Consider the following 10,000-nt stretch of genomic DNA (forward strand, 5'->3'; position numbering starts at 1 on the left):
TTACAATCAAGTGAAACGCAACAAAAATGCAACAAACTAAAATATGAACGCGAAGGGTACAAAATAAACCCACCTACAATCTGATATTTCTGATACATCATTAAGCTTAGAACTTTGTCGTGAAAATCTCCTTCCCCGTCTTTGGAAAAGCTTCCCGCCCACACTGCTTGGTGCTTTGTCTGAGCTGCTGTGACTTACATTACCATAGTAACTAATTAGATTACCATCCATCCATCTATTTACTTCCGCTTACCCGAGGTGGGGTGGCGGGGGCAGCAGCCTAAGCAGGGAAACCCAGACTTCCCTCTCCCCAGCCACTTTGTCCAGCTCTTCCCGGGGGATCCCGAGGTGTTCCCAGGCCCAACGTGTCCTGGGTCTTCCCCGTGGCCTCCTGCCGGTCGGACGTGCCCGAAACACCTTCCTACGGAGGCTTTCGGGTGGTAGTAACTAATTAGATTACCATAGTAACTGGTATATCATCCAAAAGCGCAGATTCCAACCATTTAAATACTTTGCATAGTTCAAGACTTACGGTCATTAGAAAACATCATAATGGCAGCTACACTTTTCCTCTTAAAGATATAAAAAAATTATTTGGGATTGTCCGATGGGAATGAGTTAATACCTTTTGTTGGATCGGAATCTGGGTGTTGTGGTTATGGCGGTCATTTACGTTATGGAAGTAGTTTGACATGTACTTCGGTATCAGGATGGTGTAGCGGATTTTATAGACTACGCTTGGTGCAAGTTGTTTTACTCTGTCCTCCACCCTGAGCCAGCCCACTTTGGAGAAGTGGGTAGGAGTGAGGTGTGATCTGGGGTGGAGGTCTAGAAGTAACAATGAACCAATTGAGTTGGTTTCAATCGAGGCAAGTTTTGAGCTCCGGGAACCGATCGAGCTCGTGAGTTGAGGTGCTTCTGTATTTGAGTTGTCCGCTAATCATGGACCTTCTATAGCAGGGTCATTTTAGATCGGGGGCCGCATGGAGCAAAATCTACTCCCAAGTTGGTCCGGACTGGTAAATTCACGACACAATAACTTCAAAATAAAGACAACTTCAGATTGTTTTCTTTGTTTAAAACCAGAACAAGCACATTCTGAAATTGTACAAATCATATTGTTGTTGGGGTTGTTTTACACTAATAATATTCTGTCTTTATTTGTGGTTAGTTATACTTTCTGAATAGATTATGTGATCATGTGCATCAGTCAACTCATTGGCGTTCATTTTCAATCTGTCAAGATAAAAAAAAGATATCAATATCCAATTACAGTTTTTATTTATGTAGTTTGATCATTTTCTTTGACTGATGTACTAACATCATGTGTTTTATTTGTGCATACGTAGCATCATCTAAAACGATACAAATAATTGCTATTGCGACATCCAGTGGCCACATTGAGAACAGCAGTTTATTTCTTTCAAAAATTTCAGGTACATTTTTATATTCAGCAAACTCATCCTGCAGGCCGGATAAAACCTGTACGCCTGATCCGGCCCTCGGGCCGTACGTTTGACACTCCTGCTCTATAGTCTAGAGCAGGGAAAATATTTTGACTCGGCCAACGAGTCAAAATATTTCCATGGTTAAAATAAAAAAAAATTGCTAGCGACCAAGCGTCAAAATGTAAACAAATGCCATTGGTGGATCTTCACCTAACATCCACTGTAATGATACCAAGTACAGGACCGTATCTAGTCGATGGTTGCATCAATATTTTTTGACAACACATTTTTTTTATAATTTATATTATGTTTATAAACTCACTGGACACATGAGGACTTTGAATAAGACCAACGCATGATCCTGTAACTCATGGGTGTCAAACTCTGGCCCGCGGGCCAAATCTGGCCCGCCGTGTAATTTAATTTGGCCCTTGAGGAAATATCAATTTAGCATTAGAGATGGCCCGCCGGTGTTATACAGCGTCGCTGCCGCTGTATAACACCGCATTCACCGCTAATACTCATACTTGCCAACCCTCCTAATTTTCCCGGTAGACTCCCGAAGTTCAGTGCCCCTCCCGAAAATGTCCCGGGGCAACCATTCTCCCGAATTTCTACCGATTTCCACCTGGACAACTATATTGGGGGCGTGCATTTAAGGCACTGCCTTTAGCGTTCTCTACAACCTGTCGTCACGTCCGCTTTTCCTCCATACTAACAGCGTGTCACATAACATTTGTGGCTTTTACACACACACACACACACACACACACACACACACACACACACACACACACACACACACACACACACACACACACACACACACACACAAGTGAATGCAAGGCATAATTGGTCAACAGCCATACAGGTCACACTGAGGGTGGCCGTATAAAACAACTTTAGCACTGTTACAAATATGTGCCACACTGTGAACCCACACCAAACAAGAATGACAAACACATTTCGGGTGAACATCCGCACCGTAACACAACAGAACAAATACCCAGAACCTCCTTGCAGCACTAACTCTTCCAGGAAACTTCCAACAAACTGACCAATAATTAATGTTTTATTCATGCATTTTCTCTTGCTACTTCAAGGCTTGAATGTTTGGTTCATTCATTATTGTTGTTTTATTTTCAAAATTATTATTAGCCTGTGGAAAAAAATTGATATTTACCTCAGAAGATTGCAAAGAGGAAAAAAAAAGGCATAACATTTGTATTTAAATTTTATTTGATATGCCATTGATATTTTTTAAACTATTATTATTATTATTATTTGAAACTGGATTTTGCATGTCACTAAAGTTATATAAGCCTTGCTTGTTCAATATTTAATGCAAAACTTGTTTGGGTCCCTATTAAAGGTTAATTTGTTCAATCTTGGCCTGCGACTTTGTCCCGTTTAAAATTTTGGCCCACTCTGTATTTGAGTTTGACACCCCTGATGTAACTACTTGGTATCGGATTCATACCCAAATTTGTGGTATCATCCAAAACTATTGTAAAGTATCCAAACAACACAATAATAAGTGATTATTACATTTTAACAGAAGTGTGGATAGAACATTTTAAAAGAGAAAATAAGCAGATATTAACAGTAAATGAACAGGTAGATTAATAATTAATTTTCTACCACTTTTCCTTAATTTTAACAAAATATTAGAATGGAAAATGACACAATATGTTACTGCATGTGTCAGCAGAGTAATTGGAAGCCTTTGTTTGTTTACTTACTACTAAAAGACAAGTTGTCTAGTATGTTCACTATTTTATTTAAGGACAAACTTGCAATAATAAACATATGTTTAATGTAGCCTAAGATTTTTTGTTAAAAGAAGTCAAAAATGCAATTTTTTTGTGGTCCCCTTTATTTAGAAAAGTACCGAAAAGTATCGACATAATTTTGGTACTGGTACCAAAATATTGGTATCAGGACCAACACTACTGTGCTATTATTATTTTTCTTTATTACTCCTTGTTGTTACAATCCAAAATGATGGACAAAATTTGATTAATCGCAAATGAAAATGTATTAATTTAACAGCCCTTATTTTTTTTTATTGTGGACTAACAGTTGGACTCCTATTTCATACTGAACAATATAGTGTACTTGTTGGCAATAATAAATCAAGTTAATTCATTCATAACTTTATCATTATTATTATTGTTAATATTTATACATCATTATTTATTAATACATTAAAAAAAAATCCAACCGACTCAGGGCCGGTCCAAGGATTTTTTTATTATTTGTAGATGTGTATGAGCTGAATCTGCCGTTGAGAGATAGCAGAACGCTCCAATCAAAAGAGGTTCCATCACAAGCTGTCTGAGGTTCCCTTTTGCATCTCGGAGAGGCCAAGCCTTTCTGGCGCTGCAGGGGGCAGGGAATTGATTTGAGCGCGACTAATAACAAAAGCAGGCTAAAGAATACTTCTTGGGGTAAACCTCAAGGTCAGTGTTTCAGTGTTTCGGGCGCTGGAGACCTTTTGAGCGATAAGCCGACCCAAGCCAGCACATTTGACAGAGGAAGACGCATCGACTTGTGATATCACGCTGACTCCGCCCCCCTGTGACCTCCCATCTGCGGCGTAACCAAGCACTTCTTACCACTCACCAATCGTCAGGCGTGTTCGAATTCAATCGTTTTCCCAAACCTTTTCCACAACGTTAAATGTAATAATAATAATAATAATAAGAAGAAGACTAATAATAATCATCCATCCATCCATTTTCTACCGCTTGTCCCTTTTTGGGGGTTTCAGGTAGTGTTTGAGCCTATCTCAACTGCATTCGGGCGGAAGGCAAGTACACCCTGGATAAGTCGCTACCTCATCTCAAGGCTAATGATGACAATAATAATAGTAGTAATAATAATAATAATTATATAATATTGAACCCAGTACATTGTTATTGTGAGGCACGAGCACTAACTACACCTATATTTATATTATATTATACATCATATATATATATATATATATATATATATATATATATATACATATATATATTTTGTGTGTGTGTTTGTATGTGTATATATGTGTATATGTAATATTTATGTCCCACTGGATGTGAATTCTCTCTGCCCACTGGGTGTGAGTTTTCCTTGCCCTTTTGTGGGTTCTTCCGAGGATGTTGTAGTCGTAATGATTTGTGCAGTCCTTTGAGACATTTGTGATTTGGGGCTATATAAATAAACATTGATTGATTGATTGATGTGCAAATATGTATGTATATATATTTATGTACATGTAAACATATACATGTATGTATATATATTTGTGTATATATATATATACACATATATGTATATATGTGTATATATATATACACATATATGTATATATATGCACATATACATATATATACACATATATGTATATATATATATATAAATATATACATATATGTGTATATATATGTATATGTGCATATATATACATACATATTTATGTATATGTGTGTATATATATTTGTGTATATATATTTGTGTACATATATATATACACACACATATATGTATATATATGCACATATACATATATATATACACATATATGTATATATTTATATATATATGTATATATATATATATATGTATATATATTTATTTATGTATATGTGAACATATATGTGTGCATATATATTTGTATATATATATGTATAAATTTATACATATGTATATATGTATAAATATGTATATATATATATGTGTATGTGTGTGTATATATATGTGTATATATATATATATATATATATATATATATATATATATATGTGTATATATACATATACATGTATATGTATATATATGTATATGTTTATATATACATATATGTGTATATATATGTATATATGTGTATATATATACATATATATGTGTATATGTTTATATATATATATATATGTATATGTTTATATATATTTATATATGTGTATATGTGTATATATATATATATATGTATATATATGTATGTATTTATGTGTATATTTATACATATGTATATGTGTATACATACATGTGTATAGGTGTATTTATATATATATATATATATATATATATATATATATATATATGTATTTATATATATACACATATATAAATATATATATATATAAATATATACACATATACATATATATGTATACATATAAATATATATGTATACATATACACATATATATATATATATATATATATATATATATATACACACATATATACATATTTATACATATATACATATGTATAAATTTATACATATATATATACACACATATATGTTCATATATATATATATATATATACATATATATATATATATATATATATATATATATATATATATATATATATATATAGATAGATAGATAGATAGATAGATGTATGTGTGTATATATATATATGTATGTCACATTTCTGTTTTCATCCCTTATTTTCTTTGAAGTGGATAATGTTCAATTTTCCCATGTTCCTCTCTCTCTCTCTCTCTCTCTCTCTCTCTCTCCATTTGGTCCGCAAAAGAGTGACTCGCATCTGCGAATCTGTTCTCGTCGTTCAAAATATTCAACTCGCTGACAAATGTGACATTTAAATTTTTTTGCTGCATATCTGTTGAAGAGAAGCACTCTTAAATTCCGGCTTCCGTTGTTTATTTTTGCTCTCCGCAAGAGAATGGCTCACAACTGTGAATCGGTTCTTGCCGGGAACAAAAAAAAAAAGAGTCGTCACGACGTCACATCCTTATTTCTTTCCTACATTTCTTTGAGGAACAATCTTAAATTCGGGACCCTTTTTGTTCCTCCCGCTCCCCACTCGGTCCCATTAAGACAAACGTGTCAAGGCATGCCCGTTGCTAGTAGAGCCCGAGCCAGATCCGCCGCAAAGTCTGACAGATGGTTGCTATGAAGGTTTCCAGGGCGCATCATTACGTGTAATCTCCCCGCCACACTTCACCGTTGGACTAGGGCCTCTCTGGTCTGGGACTCAATAACGGCCGGTGCCTGTGAGGGGTTGCGACCTGGAAAACGGGGGGTGGGGGGCGGGCAACCGAGATAGCAGCTTGGCCTCGCCACGGGGTGGACGCCGTGCCAGGGTCGCCACGTCGCAACGCGTGAATGTCACTGTCCCGCCACACACACACACATACACACACACATCTCCTTCCTGCTTTCTCGCCACTTCAGAAAAACAACATGAAAAGCAAAATGGAAGGCGAATAAAAGGATCTTTGGGTGATTTACCGCACCGGGCCGCTTTCATGACTGCTTGTTTTGCTTTATGATTTGTCAGTTTTGCGTGTCTTTGCCGACCGAGGCACTATTCTAAGATTAGAGCTCTGTATTTAGGCCCTTGTGGTCCGTCTACCTTCTCCACACTGAGTCAGACTGACTTTATAAAAATAGGATATGTGCGAATGGATATTTGTCATTTGTGTCTTCTTGAATTTGGTGCACCAACCCCCCACAAAGCTGGAATCTGGGTAAAGAAAAAAAAGGATCGTTCAAATTGAGACGGTCTGTGGCGTGGGTTTAAAGGGGAACATTATCAAAATTTCAGAAGGGTTAAAACCAGTAAAAATCAGTTCCCAGTGGCTTATTTTATTTTTCGAATATTTTTTCAAAATTTTACCCATCATGGAAAAAAGGCTTTAAAGTGCCTGATTTTCGCTATCTTTAAATCCATCGTCCGTTTTCCTGTGACGTCATTTAGTGATGCCAACATGGCGGATAGCACAGCAAGATATAGCAACATTAGCTCGGATTCAGACTCTGATTTCAGCGATTCAACAGATTACACATGTATTGAAACGGATGGTTGGAGCATTGAGGCAGATTACGAAAACGAAATTGAATAATTTGAATTTGAAGAGCCTATACTGGCTCACCTGCACTGGCTTCCTGTGCACTTAGGATGTGACTTTAAGGTTTTACTACTTACGTGTAAAATACTACACGGTCTAGCTCCAGCCTACCTTGCAGATTGTATTGTACCATATGTCCCGGCAAGAAATCTGCGTTCAAAGGACTCCGGCTTATAAGTGATTCCCAAAGCCCAAAAAAAAGTCTGCGGGCTATAGAGCGTTTTCATTTCGGGCTCCAGTACTCTGGAATTCCCTCCCGGTAACAGTTCGAGATGCCACCACAGTAGAAGCATTTTAGTCTCACCTAAAAACTAATTTGTATACTCTAGCCTTTAAATAGACTCCCTTTTTAGACCAATTGATCTGCCGTTTCTTTTCTTTTTCTCCTTTGTCCCACTCTCCCTTGTGGAGGGGGTCCGGTCCGATCCGGTGTCCAGAGTCGGGACCCAGGATGGACCGCTTCCCTGTGTATCGGCTTGGGCTTGGGACATCCCTGTGCTGCTGATCCGCCTCCGCTTGGGATGGTTTCCTGCTGGCTCCGCTGTGAACGGGACTCTCGCTGCTGTGTTGGATCCGCTTTGGACTGGACTCTCGCGGCTGTGTTGGATCCATTATTGATTGAACTTTCACAGTATCATGTTAGACCCGCTCGACATCCATTGTTTTCGTCCTCTCCAAGGTTCTCATAGTCATCATTGTCACCGACGTCCCACTGGGTGTGAGTTTTCCTTGCCCTTATGTGGGCCTACCGAGGATGTCGTAGTGGTTCATGTTGTGGTTTGTGCAGCCCTTTGAGACACTAGTGATTTGGGGCTATATAAGTAAACATTGATTGATTGATTGATTGAAGAAGAAACTGAAGCTATTGAGCGAATAGCTATTGATGCTATTCGGCGATTGCCTGCGATTGAGTGTCGCAAGATGTCCATACATCTCTTTGCCATGTCTGCCTTAGCATTGCCGGTAAAATGTGCAGGAGCAACTTAAATTTGTCGATTGGTAAGTGTTTGTTTGGCATTTAGCTACAAATGTACATACAGCTAGCCTAAATAGCATGTTAGCATCGATTAGCATGCCGTGCTAATCGATGCACAGTCCACGTAAGTCAACTTGAATCCGTCCCTGATCGTGTTGTTACACCCTCTGACAACACACCGAATAGGCATGATGTCTCCAAGGTACGGAAAACAGTCGAAAAAACGGAAAATAACAGAGCTGGTTTGACTCGATGTTTGTAATGTGTTTGAGAAAATGGCGGACTGACTACTTAGAGCCAGAGAGAGAATAATAGGCGTTAATTCGCCAAAATTCACCCATTTAGAGTTCGGAAATCGGTCGAAAAAAAAAAAAAAGGTATTTTTTCTGCAATATCAAGGTATATATTGACGCTGACATAGGTCTGGTGATAATGTTCCCCTTTAAAGTTGGCTTGGTCGGAGCAGGACAGCTTAGGCCCAGCAGGTGAGTGTGTGACAGGCTGCAAGCGTTGGCTCGGCCTCCCGACAGCAATAACTCTAATGGAGCACCTTCAAGGCCCCCTGGGAGGGGAATCAAATGCTGTCAGCCATGTCATCATTCAGTCCTAGCCTTGTGGAAGACACTAAAACCGAGCGGAGCGAGCGGGGATTGGTCAACTGTAACAACTGACAAGTGTGAGGTCTCTTGACCGTGACTGCAGAAAATCACCGGAATCCAGACTCTCTTCCGGGCAAAAGCCATCCATCAAGCTTGCGTGTGGCACAAAGAGTTGCATATTTCGGTATCTGATCTAGGGCCGGGCGATATGGCCTATTGTTATCCATCCATCCGTCTTCTTCCGCTTATCCGAGGTCGGGCCGTGGGGGCAGCAGCCTAAGCAGGGAAGCCCAGACTTCCCGCTCCCCAGCTTCGTCCAGCTCCTCCCGGGGGATCCCGGGGCGTTCCCAGGCCAGCCGGCAGACAAAGTCTTCCCAACGCGTCCTGGGTCTTCCCCGTGGCCTCATACTGGTCGGACGTGCCCGAAACACCTCCCGAGGGAGGTGTTCAGGTGGCAATCCTGACCAGATACCCGAACTACCTCATCTGGCTCCTCTCCATGTGGAGGAGCAGCGAGCTCCTCCAGGATGACAGAGCTTCTCACCCTATCTCTAAGGGAAAGACCCGCCACCCGGTGTGTGTGTGTGTGTGTGTGTGTGTGTGTGTGTGTGTGTGTGTGTGTGTGTGTTACCATTTTTTTGTTACCGGTATTCAAATTATTTCGGTACTTTTCTAATCAAAGGGGATCACAAAAAAATTGCATTATTCTCTTTATTTTATAAAAAAATCTTAGGGTACATTAAACATATGTTTATCATTGCAGTTAAGTCCTTAAATAAAGTCCTTAAATCACCCTATCTCTAAGGGAGGGACCCGCCACCTGGGTGTACAGTGTATTTTCTCAACAACTGCATGTGTGTAACGTATTTTTTTGTGCCGAGCAATCATAAAACGGCTGCAAAGACGCACTGAGTGAGGCTTGCAGTAATCCCGCCTCCTGGTGGTAGAGGGCGCTGGTGATCCCAGAGATCATTTTTGCGACTACTCGGCTGCAGAAGAAGTGACAACAAGCAGCAACAGTTAGCGATAGTTTATTTTTTTCCTCTCGCCTGGCCTTTTAACATAGAGAATTACATATCTAAAAGAATAAAACAGTTTTCTA

The sequence above is a fragment of the Nerophis ophidion genome, linkage group LG27, assembly GCF_033978795.1.
Source record: "Nerophis ophidion isolate RoL-2023_Sa linkage group LG27, RoL_Noph_v1.0, whole genome shotgun sequence".
Classification (NCBI taxonomy): Eukaryota; Metazoa; Chordata; class Actinopteri; order Syngnathiformes; family Syngnathidae; genus Nerophis; species Nerophis ophidion.